The sequence below is a fragment of the Pteronotus mesoamericanus genome, unplaced genomic scaffold, assembly GCF_021234165.1.
Source record: "Pteronotus mesoamericanus isolate MK-2021 breed Mesoamerican mustached bat unplaced genomic scaffold, CSHL_Meso_final contig_116, whole genome shotgun sequence".
In the NCBI taxonomy this organism is placed as follows: Eukaryota; Metazoa; Chordata; class Mammalia; order Chiroptera; family Mormoopidae; genus Pteronotus; species Pteronotus mesoamericanus.
In genome coordinates this window covers 23569835-23583581 of record NW_026555027.1, presented here as the reverse complement: position 1 = coordinate 23583581, position 13747 = coordinate 23569835, and the positions used below count along the sequence as shown (strand labels likewise).

The 13747-nt window shown below is 42.5% G+C and overlaps 1 pseudogene; it reads right to left on the bottom strand.

Annotated features, from left to right (window-relative positions):
• Positions 1 to 7390: 7390 nt before the first annotated feature.
• LOC129077394 (uncharacterized) lies at positions 7391 to 7546 on the bottom strand (annotated as a pseudogene).
• Between the last annotated feature and the right edge of the window lie 6201 nt (positions 7547 to 13747).

Below are 13747 nucleotides of genomic sequence, written 5' to 3'. Positions count from 1 at the left end.
AGTGGATCAATTCAGGCAATGTCACCTTTCCTTAGGGGAAGCCAAGGGGATTTATAAGGCAGATAACTGCATTAGAGCTAGCCAGGAAATTCCACATGGATTGGTTTAAAATTCCACTCCTGGGAGAGGCTAAAACTGCAGTTAGGTTTGGTAGTGAGTCTTGGTGGGGCTTGGCAAAATGACTCCCTTTTGGGTCTGTTTCTCTTTAACAATTGGTAATTGATCTTGGGCACAGCAAAAAGGCCCCCCCTTACCTAGGAGCATGGACAGTCTTTGAACAGAAATGGGTGGGAAGGCTGAGTACTCAGCCCAGATGTGGATGGAATGGGGCTGAGGTGCCAAGGGCTGGGGACATTCTATTTGGATGGCTTCTGTTTTCTTAAGAAAACTAAAAGAATGAGGATGGGAGAGGTATCAGAGGTTAGAAGAAATAAAAGAAGGTATGAAAACAAGTTATCTAGGAGAGCCTACGTCTTATCCAGAAGGGTTATCTAGAGAGGATGAACGTTCCAGGGAAATGTGTAGTTGACAGACGGAATAAATGGTCCACCTGGGGTTGAAGTCATGCATTTAGAATAAGTCCAGTTTGGCACGCTTGCATGTTTGTCTGCAGTTATGGCATGCTGAGCAGGTTTAGGTTGGGAGCTGAGAGTTGTGCAAGGGAGTAATTGTAATGACTGATCATGAAATTCAAGCCAGGTAGGTAGAATATTAAGATATGGCGTGGGTCAAAAGGACTGCAAGAAGGAGTTAGCTGCGAAGATTGGAGGCATACAGTGAGGCTGAGATTAATGCTAGGATGTGGTATGACAAAGTTTAGAGCAGTTCTGTGGGAGCTGAGCAGCTGTTACAGGGAGAGGATATGGTTAGTGGAGGAGGGCAGGCCAAGGGACCATGATGCCTGACTATTGGAAGTTCGTCCACTTGGCTATTGAATAAGGAGTTGCTTCAGAGAATGGCAGTGAACTTACAGATTAAAATCTTCAAAAAATGAGGGGGAAGGACCCATGGGTCCATAATGACTGCATTACGGAGTAGTGGACTAAGGTATCGTCTGGTGACCTAAGACTAAACCTGGGAAGAGGGATACGGAGGAGGAGGAGAAGTGATCTGAAAGTGGCCAAAAGAGAACATCCACTCCCTAACACCCCGCCCGCCCCCCCCGCCCCGAACACCGGCTCATCCTCCTCCAGGCCCAGGGATGGCAGGGGGCCTGTGACCAGCCACACTTGAGAGGCCTGCAAGGGGCCGTGCCCTCCCGCAGAGCAGACCTTCTCTGATATAGGGAGATGAAGGGAGCAGTTACAGATGAGACAGAAGAGAAGGAACTTGCTTAGGATGACCAAGTTTAGCAATACCAAACATCAAAACATAATGTCCAAATTGTGCTGACAGTCACAAAATCATCTATCATCATTGGGTTTTCTGAGCCAAAATATGCTTGATATCAAACCTGTAACAAAGTCACAACTCTTATTTTCAGAGCAGATCATGTTGAACATAATATTCTACAGGGATATCTACAAGACCTGTAAGCTCTGGCAGAGGATGGTGATCCAGAGTCATCTCTGAGGTAGTCCCAAAGGTAATGTTGGGGGAGAGGGAGAGTCGAGAACACCTCACACAGGCTTGTTGGGGGTGGGGGTGATGAAGTCAATAAAAGAGACAGGAAAAGAGGACAGGAAGACATAAATACTGCAGTTGGATACAAGTTTAATTTGAGATGCCTGCGGGCTAACAAGTTGGGATGTCCAGGAGCCACTGCAAAAAGGAGCCTAGAATTCAGGTAAACAGTGAGACTGGAAAGAGATTTTGGAGTCATCAGATAGGTATATGGAAGCTGAAGCAGGTGAGTGGGTGAAACAGCTCTGGAAGAATGCACAGAGTGGCCTCTTCAGTCTTGAGCCCCAGAGCTGATATGATAGCAGCTCACCTGGCAGTGGCCAGCCCATGCTGGCAACTACTAAAATGGGGGATGCTATGCCAGCCATAGTGGATTCTGAGGCAAAAGGGAAAAATCCGTGATACCACTCCTGTCTACAGTGTTAAAAAGTATCTCCCAAAAATTCCTGTCCACTCATAACCTCAGAATGTGACCTTATTTGGAAATAGGGTTTTGCAGATGCAGTATATTGAGATCATACTGGGTTAGGGTGGGTCCTAAATCCACTGGTGTGTAGGAAAACGCCCTCTCTGGTTTCAGAAACTGTAGCTCTGCCAACAGGCGAGAGGGCCCCAGGGCTAGAAAAATCAAGGAGGCCTTGGGAAAACAGGCCACTGAGGAAATGAAACCTGTCCCTCATATTACCCTTGCTTGGCCCTGTGATAGTGGGTAGTCAATGATGGGTAAGATTCCTCAGAGGAGGGACAACCTAAGCCAGATACAGCCAGTATGGACAGCAGGTCAAGGACTTGGGGGACACAGTGAAAGGGTGAAAAGGCCCGCACCTCTCGGCTCATCTTGGACATGGCTGGGGTCCTCATTCTATCTGAAAGAAATCTCCTTGTCTCTTGGCAGCTCCCTCCCCCAGCCTGGCTCAGGCTCAAAACAATACTGGAGACAGTCCTAAACTGGATCTGGCAGTTCCCAGGGGAAATCAGGCCTAAAAGTAAATTCTTTAAAGCATGCTTTGTTTCTCCCTCAAACCCTATGACAGCCAGCTCATGCTGGGAAGGAAATTTACATTATTCACAGACCCTAACCCTAAACCCTATGGCGCTCTCATGTTTACGCTCTCATGTTTACTTGTCTCCTCTCGGACCCATGTAAATCAGTGTGTTTCTGCCATTTCTTTTCTTCAAAACATCATCTATTCTCTGTAAACATTAACATACTGATGTCATGAGATAAGCTGCACATTCCTATTATCTGGCTTCACTGATAACCCTTTCAATAAAAGCCTTTGGAAAAGGGGCTTGGAGCTTCTCCACTAGAGGGAAGCACCCTTTCCCCTCTCCTGGCAGAGAAGTGTTTGTGGTGACTCGTGTTTATTCCCCGCATCCGTGAAAACCCTGGGACGGGATCTGCGGGATTCAGAGTCTGGTGTCCCACTTCAGCTGGCCCCTGACAGTGACCCTCAGATCCAGGAGCCCCACACTCCCTGAAACACATTGCTCCCTGCAACACTGTTGTCCTTATAAAAAGAGGAGAGACAGAGACACACAAAGAAGAAGGCCACGTGAAGATGGAGACAGATGGGAATGATGCAGCTACAAGGCAGAAGACATCAAAGATGATGTCAGCAGTCCCCAGAAGCTAGAAGAGACATGTGAGGTTTCTCTGAGAGCCTCTGCCCTCCAGAACTGGAAGACAATACATTTCTGTTGTTTTTAGTCACCCAGTTTATGGTACTTTGTTACAGCAGCACTAGGAAACAAATCACTGTCTTTAAAATTTTGATATTTTATTATGTATTGCTTGGCATTACTATTTATTTAATATTGCATTAAAATGTTTGTCTTGATTACTGAGTGTCTTGGTTCTCCCTTAAATTTTGCAGCCGAAGCTAGTGCCTCATTACTTTACCCTAATCTGTTCAGTCTATTTGCAGAGACATATAGGTATATCCAAAGAACAAACAGTAAAAGCAAACAAGCGAGCATGATTTCTAAATAAAAGGGTTTATTTCTTCAATGAGGGATGATTTCATGGTTTCTCTCATTGCAGAAATGCAGCCCATTTCTTGGGAAGGACACACAGATATTGGCAAGCCTTGTTTAAAAACAGTAGGCACAGTCTGATCATACCATCTGCTTTCCTTGAGAAAGAAAAATCATCACGTGGTGGTTTTGATGGCTTTCGGCCCCATGCAAGGCATTTTATGAATATGTTGTATTCACTTTGATAAAATAGCTTAAGGGAAAATCTTTTCAAGTTGAACATGAATATGAGAGAGTTGGACATAAAGTAAGCAGGAGTTTTAGAACATGGCCTCAAATCTTTTACCACTCTTCTCATGGAGAGGTGAGGGAGAGGGGGTGTCGTTGGGCATACTACTTGACTATGGTCAGCCTAGTGATTCCTTCAACCAAAAGACTGCAGTAGATCAAATAATAAGAGTGAGTCATAAAAGGCAATGCAGCATCTACTTATGGATTAGAGCACTCTTGCTTGAAGCCCTGGACTGCTACAGGAAAGTCTAACTACCTTGAGACCACTAGCTGTTTAGAAGCGAGCCACATAAAGAAGCCAAGTGCAGGTGTGGACTCTCCCTTCCTGAACCATGCACACTCCTTTCCCGACAGGCATGCATCTCCTAAACTCTAAGGGTCCCCATGAGACTTGCAACCTTGGGAGCAATGGGCAGTGGCAGCTTGTCCCAGGTGAACCTCCTGAACCTGACTTTAAGGTCTCCTTTTCTCTGACTTCCCAGTGAGCTAAAGCAGCCCTGCGTAGGCTCTCTCTTGTTGCTTCTCCTTTCCTAAGTTCTCCATTGTTTCACTGTCTATAGAGTTAATACATGTACTCTCAAAATTAAAAAAAAAAAACACACACACACACACACAAAAACCCCAAAAACAATCCAACTCCTTTGGTTTTTTCTTGTCTGGGAAGCTTTTTATCTTCCCTTTTATTCTAAATTATAAAGTGCCTCTTAAAGGATCAGCACACGGACTTAAAAGGCACTTTAAGCTGGGTAGAGCAATGTTGGCTGTAGGTCTCCACTTTTCATGACTTTGAATATTTCTTGTCAATCCATTCTAGCCTGCAAGGTTTCTTTTGAGAAATCAGCTGACAGTCTTATGGGAACTCCCTTGTAGGTAATTCACTTCTTTTCTCTTGCTGCTTTTAAGATTTCCTCTTTATCTTTAACCTTTGGCATTAATTATGATGTGTCTTGGAGTGGGTCTCTTTGCATCCGTCTTGTTTGGGAGTCTTGTGCTTCCTGGACTGCATGTCTATTTCTTTCACCAAATTAGGGAAGTTTTCTTTCATTATTTTGGTCAAATATATTTCTAATTTCTTGCTCTTTCTCTTCTCATTCTGATACCCCTGTGATGTGAATGTTGGAATGCTTGAACTTGTCCCAGAGGCTCCTTACACAATCCTCTTCTTTTTTTAATCTTTTTTCTTCTGGTTGTTCTGATTGGTTGTTTGTTTCTTCCTTATGTTCCAAATCATTAATTTAATTCAGCTTTATCCACTCCACTGTTGTTTCCCTGAGAATTGTTCTTTATTTCAATTAGTGCATCCTTCATTTCTCATTGGATCTTTTTTTATGCTGTTGCTCACTAATTTCCTTGAGCATCCTTATAATCACTGTTTTGATTTCTGCATCTAGTAGATGGCTTATCTCCATTTTGTTTAGCTCTTCTTCTGGAGTTTTGATGTTCTTTTGTCTGGGCCATGTTTCTTTGTCTCCTCATCTGGCAGCCTCCTTGTGTTTTTTTCTATGTATTAGGTAGAGTTGCTAGCACACAATCTTGGTAGCATGGCCTAATGTATGTATCCTGTAGAGTCCAGTGGCACAGCCTCCCCTATCACCCAAGCCAGGCATCAAAGCTGGATTGAGCACACCCTCCTCTTATAGTTGAGCCTTGGTTGCTATTTTCAGGTCAATGGGAAGGATTTACTCAGAACAGTCAGCTGCAAGGCCTGGCTGTGAGCACTGACCACCAAACTCCACCCTCTGAGAAGGAGCAGCTATGCAGGAGCAGGGTGGTGGTGGTCCAATGCGGTCTGTAGCTATCCACTTGGTATTCAGGCTCTGGGGTTTCCCAGATGGTGCAGGCCAAGGTCAGTTCCCACCTGTGTTTCTTCTAGGGCATCCTGCCTGAGCTATAAAGCAATCTGAGATGACTTCTACTTGTACTGGGCTTGGAGATTCCCAGGTAAAGCCAAGCAGTGTACCTAGGATGGCAGCAGCTAGTGCAGGCCTGGGGCCACTTAGCAAGACGTACGGAGACTATGTGGCTCACTGAGGCCAGCTGTTGCTTGTTTGAGAAAATTTAGGAAATTGTAAAGCTTGAGCCAAGACAAACCACTGGTATAAAAAAGCCACTGTTAACAGCTTGGGTGGAGTGGAGCCTCAGGGGATCTCCAGGGCAGGACAAACAGTGCTACCCAGGTTTTTGGAGTCTTGGATATGGCCCCTCCTGTCAGCTCCGTAGCTCTGTGGCTCTGTAGGGGGAGGATTCAGAAAAGGAACAATGGCTTCTGCCCACAGTTCTATCTGGGAAAAAGCTGTCCCCCAGCTATTGCCCTTGCTGCCAGACACATCAGTTCCTCCCCATATGCCACTGGTGCCTTTCAAGCTGCTACCTGGGTGGTGGAGCTCCAAGGGAGTAAGTCTGAGTAAGTCCATGTGCTGGCCCTTCAAGAGGCACTTCTTGGGGATCCAGTAGTTCCTTTCACCAACTCAAACTCCATTGGTTTTTGCAGCCAAAAGTTATGGGGACTTATCTTTCTGACGCTGGAATCCTGGACTGGGGGGCCTAGTGTGGAGGTGGAGCCCCTTGTTCCCAAGATATCCCTCCCTAATTTTTATCCATCACTCATGGGTTTGGAACCAGCCTGTTCCATGTCTCCGTATCTCCACCCCTCCTATCAGTATGGAGGGATATGGCTTCTTTAATTCTGTAGTTGCCAGGCTTCCATTCAACTCCATTTCTGATAGCCGTGAGTGATGGTTGTTCCATGGTTTAGCTGTAATTTTGATGTGGCTGTGTGAGGAGGAGAGCCATGTTCACCTACACCTCAATCTTGACCAGGTGTTCTCTACAATATTTTGGAATAAAAGTTTTTCCAAATAATCTAAATTAATCCTTGCACATGTATATTGTCCCACTTGATGTTTTCTGTTATAGCTTTAGAGCAGTGATATCAAGCTTGTTAACTAGCCTTGATAATGTTTTCTGTTCAAATTGCTTCATTGTGAGAGCCTCTAGAGTTGCTTTAAGATAAAAGAATTAAAGTTAGCAAATGTTGCTCTTTAGCCTCCGTTTCAAATTTTATCCCGTGATGCAAGTTTTAATACAATGCATTCAAGCTTCCCAATAAGAGTGTTGATTAGGACAACTTTTCTGGTGGTGACATTATGTCATATCTACGTGTTTAACAGTTCTATCAGTAGAAATGTCAACCTGATTGCTGACATTTAAAAGACTAACCAAGTCATTATTTTTGTTTGTATTATAAAGCCACAAAAATAATACTAACTCCCACAATGCTTCTCTTTTTGTTTTGTGTTATTTGTCCTCAAAACACTGTACATGGTAAGGATAATAATAAAATCCCATAAATAGACAAAATGCTCCTTGGATTATGCAAGCTTTGTGTTCTACCATCCTGGGATCCAGGTTCCCAACTTTATGGTAAGATGTAATATATTCATGTATATATATATATATAGTTTTCCTTTTCTTCCTTTTTTCTTTTCTTTTTTTTCCTAGATGTCTCCTGCATGGTTTGTCTCCTCAGTCCTTGTCCATGGGACTCTGAGAAACTGTAGCAATATGCAAGTACAGACCCAAGGCCCTCTTTCTCTGCAGCATTGTGGATGGGACAGAGCTCTATGCTCCCCTACACCACCTGGACACAGACTGAAGAGTGAAGTAAGGTGTAAATTATAAAAGTTAATCACCAGCCTGGAAGGTAGAATTTTGGGGGAAAAAAGAGAATAATATAGAACAACAGTGCTTCTGTGAATTGTAGACTTCATGGTAGACTTAGAACATTACAACATTACACAAACATTATGGGAATAACTTATCCTAAGATAAACGTTTGGATTGAAGATCACAGAGTGCTATAATTTTTCCTGTTTATACTATCCAGCTACCAAATGTCATTAAAATGAACGATTTGCTCTGGCTGGGTGACTTGGTCAGAGTATCATCCCAATGCTCCAGGGTTGTGGGTTTGATCCCCAGAGAGTGCACGTACAGAATAAACCAATGAATGCATAAATAAGTGAACAACAAATTGATCTCTCTCTGCCCCCTTCCTCTCTCTCTATAAAAAAAAAATCAATAAATTAAAAAAAATTTAATTGAAATTAAATGAACTTTTTTGCCTCCAGCTTTATTGAAATATAATTGATATATAACATAAGTTTAAAGTGTACTGTGTGACTATTTGACATGTATATACTACAAAATGTTTACCACATTAAGGGTAGTTAACACATCCCTTACATAATTACCTTTTATTGTTGATGTTATATTGAGAACATTTAAGATCTCTCTTATTGGGAAAACTGGATAACCACATGCAGAAAAATTAAATCTTACACTACTCACAAAAATGAACTGGAAATGGATTAAAGACTTAAACAAAACAACTCAAACTGTAAGACTCCTAGAAAAAAATACATAGGACAAAAGCTCCTTGACACTGGTCTTGGCGGCAATTTTCTGGATATGACACCAAAAACACAGGCAACAAAAGCAAAAATCAAAAAGTGGAACTACATCAAACTAAAAAGCTTCTGCATAGCAAAGAAACAATCAACAAAATTAAAAGACAACCTATGAAATGGGAGAAAATATTTGTAAATCATATATCTCAAAAGGGTTTAACTTCCAAATATATAAAGAACTTCTACAACTCATTAGCAAACTGAATAAATAAATGTTAAAAATGAGCAGAGGAACTGAATAGATATTTTTCTAAACAGGGCATACAAATGGCCCACAGGCACATGAAAAGGTGCTTCACATCACTAATTGACATGAAAATGTAAATCAAAACCATAAGAAAATATTATCAAAAAGACAAGAAATTAGGTGTGGGTGTATGAATAAAAGTAAACACTTGTGCACTATGGGTGGTAATGCAAAATGACACAGCTATTATGGAAAGCAGTGTGGAGGTTCCTCACAAAATTAAAAATATAACTACCATATAATCCAGCAATCCCAATTTTGGGTGTATATTCAAAGAAATTGAAATCAGGATCTCGTAGAGATATCTGCATTCCCATGTTCTTTGCAGCATTACTCACAATAGCCAAGACATGTAATAGCCAATAACCTAAGTGTCCATCAAAGGATGAACAGATAAAGAAGATGTGATATATACATTCATACACCCCACTCTCCCAAAAAGGGAATTTGGCAGTTTGTGACAACTTAGATGAACCTTGAGGGTATTATGCTAAATAAAAAAAGTCAAACAGAGAAAGACCATACTGAATGATCTCACTTATATGTGGAATCTAAAAACCCCAAACTCAAAGAAACAGGCAATAGAGTGGAGATTACCAGGAGCTGAGGAGGTAGAATTGGGGAGATACTGGTCAAAGAGTACAAACTTCCAGTTATAAGATAAACAAATTCTGGGGATCTAATGTACAGTATGGTGATCATAGCTAATAATGCCATATTATATATTTGAATACTGCTAAGGGAGTAGATCTTAAATATTCTCACTACAAAAAAAGAAATGGTAATTATGTGACAGGTTGGAGGTGGTAGCTAATGCTATGGTGATAATTATTTTGCAGTATGTATGTATCAAATCACTACCCTCACACTTATACACTGTGATCTGTTAATTACATCTCAATAAACCTGGAGGGAAAAAAGCAACTTTCAAGTATACAACATTGTTATCGATAGTTACCATGCTGTACATTAGATCCCCAGAACTTACTCCTCTTATAACTAAGTTTGTATCATTTGACCAACATCCCATCCCCTAGGCCCTGGTAGTCACTATTCTACTGTCTGGTCCTGTGAGTTTGGTTTGTTTTAGATTCCACATCTAAATATGTTCTGAAATACAGAACAGTGTATCTTCTTTCAAGATCAGGAACTAAAACATAAACCGAACTTCAAGGTTGCCTTCAAAAGCTTTAGCAACATACAAAATATATTTCCAATCAATTTCTGCAAGTTACTGTTGACCAGGCAGAATAAGAAACACAAAAGAGATAAAGTGGTACTAAGAAAGCAGACTTCAGTCACTTGGTACCAGTATGTTTTAGTGAATTGTTATTCATTTAAAATTAGACGATAATTCCTCATTACTAAACACTTTCACTCAAAGACTGGGGAATTGGAACCAGCAGGAGAAACTCTGCTTCCTTGGAGGTTTATGTTAGGCAAGTGACTCTCTGTGCTTTACGTTCTCCAAGTGTAGCAAGAATAACATCCAGTGGCAGAGCTGGGAACAGGTCCCACCACATTGAGAAACTTACAGGATGGCCAGATAGCTTGGAAACATGGTATTTTATTATTTCACAGATAGAATCCCTGTAATCACTTCTGAGGCAGCTAGAGCTCCAGGTTTATTGTGTGAAAGACCAAAATCATTTGAGGACATGATATAAGTGCTTGAGTGTTATAGAACCTACAGCTATTCTGTTATTTCAAATTGAGTTTTGCATCATTTAGAGTTTATAAATATTTTTTCTCCCCTTCTAAACAGGTGGCCACATACGCTCTTCTCCCTATCCTTATTTTACACACACACACACACACACACACACACACACCCACACACCCCCCCCCCCCCCGCCCCCACTGAGCAACTATACAAGCAGAAGGCAGCTTTCACTAGAGGAAACTATATATCTATCGATATGAACACCCCCCCCCCCAAAAAAAACCCTTAAAACAAAAAACAAAAACCATAAGAAATAAACTGATAAAATTATTCTATTTCCTTTTATGGTCATTTATGGGAAAGACAAAGGAAAGGAAGTTTCAGAAGGCTGGCTCAACTATCAAGAAAACAAGAAGTTAAAGAAACAGTGAAAGCAAGGGGGGAGGGGCAGGCAAGACGAGAAGAGAACTCAGGAAGGGAACCAAAATCATGGCAATGGGGGTGGAGAGAAAGTGAGGGAGGAAGGCAAGAAAGGAGCAGCCAAGCCCAGGCCTAGCCTTCTTTAAAGACGGCCTTAGCAAGCTGGCATGGCCGGCCTCTGGCATGGGGACAGGACTGGACTACATTCCACCCCCGTGGGCAAGTCACAGCAGTCCTTGGACCTATCTCATTATCTGTAAAAGGTAAACAAAACCTTCGCCCTTTGTAAGTGTAATTCTTACTTTATGTCTAATACACCTTGATTTTCATTTGGGCTTGAACTAGCTTTAAAAATGATCATTCCTCGAAGCTCTTCAAGTGTTTTCAGTATGCAGCCCTTGAAGGTGTAACTCCTGGATAATTCAAACAAAAACTACATTTAAATTAAATTAAAATCAAATTCTTTTCATCAAGCCAGAGTAAATACTGCTTATCTCAGCCTCCACATACAAAGTTGCCGTAGTGTGGATGCCAATCTTCCAGTTTGCACATAAACACACATAAAAACAAGCAGTGGCTTTCAAATAACACTGAGTAATGACTCATTTTGCAGTGTACGTTTAACAAAACTCCCAGCTTGGAAGGAAATGAGCTAGGAGAGGGTTGCCCTGGTTTTCACCCTTATTAGGAAATGGGCACAGTTCAAAGGCCTCACTTTAAGTCTTAGGAAGTTACAAAAGACACTTCCTTTACAAAAGAGTTCAGACACCCACGGGGCAGAAAAACCAACCCATCCGGCCTGCCTACAAAAAATACTGGAGCCGAACTAGGTGGGAGGGTTCTGTCGTGACGTCACAGAAGCCGGCGCCGCGGGGCATAGGGAGAGAGCCGAGTACGTCGGGGCTGGCGCAGGGTAGGTGGGACGGCGGACCGAGGAGGCCGACAAGTTAGATCCGGCTGCTGGCGGAGGGAGCCGCTCGACCGCAGCCTTGCGAAGGAAAAGCGCACTGCGCGTGCGCCGTATGACCTTGACTGGCAGCTCTTCCGGTTTGTGAGCGGTTCTTCCCGGCAGCCCCTGAGTCCTGGTAGGCTCGAGGCTTTCTAGAAATGACGGAGGTGCCGCGCTCCTCCCTCTTGGCCGTTGCGACATGATTTCGCCCCTACAGCCCAGGGCAGCCCAACCAGGTCTGGCTCGTGTTCTCTAGCAGAGCTGGGGTAATTGCCCCCGAGCCTAGCCTCGTGAGGCTTGGCCAGGGCATCCTGGCCTAGGGAGTACACTCGGGTCACTTTGACCGGATGTGGGCGCCAGGCTGTCGCCGCGATCTGTTGATAGGGGAAAGGACTTCTTAGCAGACCAGCTCCCTTTTGTCACTTCGCCTACGAGGTAGATAGCCTTATGAGAAGCCTGCTTCTAAATCTGTGATGGCCCTTTGGCGGCTTTTGGGGACTGAGTTATCCCCAGATTCATCATGTAAAAGTTGTAAATGTAATAATACTTGTTTACTGAAATCACACAAAGTAAGCGCAATGTTCATGAGGTAACTTATTGAGAAGGTGCAGGGCCAGCAACATGCAAATGACATCGTGGCCTTAAGATTTAAAAATAGTTCCTGAAACTACTAAGAGGGTAGAATCTGGCTCCTTCAGCTTTTGTCTTCCTTGCAGACATTTCTCCGTGAATTTGCTCGGCCGGGCCAAAGGAAGAAACCAGGTTGGGCTTGAAGTGTCAACAGATCAAAAGAAATCACGGTTCACCAAAACTATGCCTAAAAAGCTCACCAGCAGACGCAGTTTTTCATTTTGAAGCTGCGTAGTCCCGCTAGGATACAATGAATGAATATGAACTAATGAGTGAATGTATATGTACGATTATTCTTATTTTTCTATTTTGAAAATTAGGTGTACACTAGATACTAAGTCTAAAAGCAAAACAATTAGTAATCCACTGACATCTCACACTGATCCCTGCCTCTTAAGGAGTAACTGGATTTTGAGACGCAGGTGACGCACACGTAAACACTGTACACCATAAAGGAATTATGTATCAACTGCAAGTAGTTACCCTCAGGAAACAGGAGTTAAGATACCTCTGGAATGTTTCCGTATTTGTGAATAGAAACATTTTGTACTGTTGTAGTTTTAAGGTGTGGCAGATGAGTAATATCCGGTAATGTACTGTGTATGTATATGTTTGTGTCACGGGCACTGTGAGGACACCTTTCCCTGACGCAAAAGTGACTAGACTGGGTCTTCAGTGAGTTTAATATCACAATGTACATAATTTAAATCAATCCAAATAAAATTTCCTCTAAAGTACCTTGTGGTGGGGCTGAAAAAGTTCGTTCTTTTAGTTACATAGTTTAGTTACATACCATGGACTGTTTTCACTAATGACAAATGTTACAGGAATCCTGGAGAACCAGCTTTGCCTTTGGACACTGTCATGGAAGGAGTACTGGACTGGGCACCAGAAAGAGTGTCCTAATCTCACCCTTGCTGCTCCAAAATCTTGGTCGAGTCATTTTATATCTCTAACTTCCCTTTTCTCACATTTAGTGTGGTTTTTGTGACTCTTCTTGAGTTCTGTGATATTTTGCTTTGTTTTAGCATTTGATGTACTCTGTTCGTGGGTTGGTCTTCACCACCTTGGCTGCCTTCTCCCTCCCTCCCTCCCTCCCTCCCTCCCTCCCTCCCTTCCTTCCTTCCTTCCTTCTTCTCAGATCTCTCTCTAATGAACTGACCATTACATTTCTTAAGTTCTGAGATGGCCAACAGACCATCGAAAGATTTTTCTTTAGGCTCCTACAACTTTTATCTTAACACCTAACATTACAGTGTTTAGTGGGTACTGACCATAAGAGTTTTTTTAAACTACCTCCTTCCAGCTCTACAAGGATTCATTATGGACAATTTTTCTTTTTTGAAACAATGTGCATAAGATGTTATTAAGAATGCTATTTATTGTCAAAGAGTCACCTCACAGATTACTTATTAGTTACAAAGGGGTAAAGGGAGCTTTACAATGGATAAATCTGATGGGCCCCACAGTAACTAAAT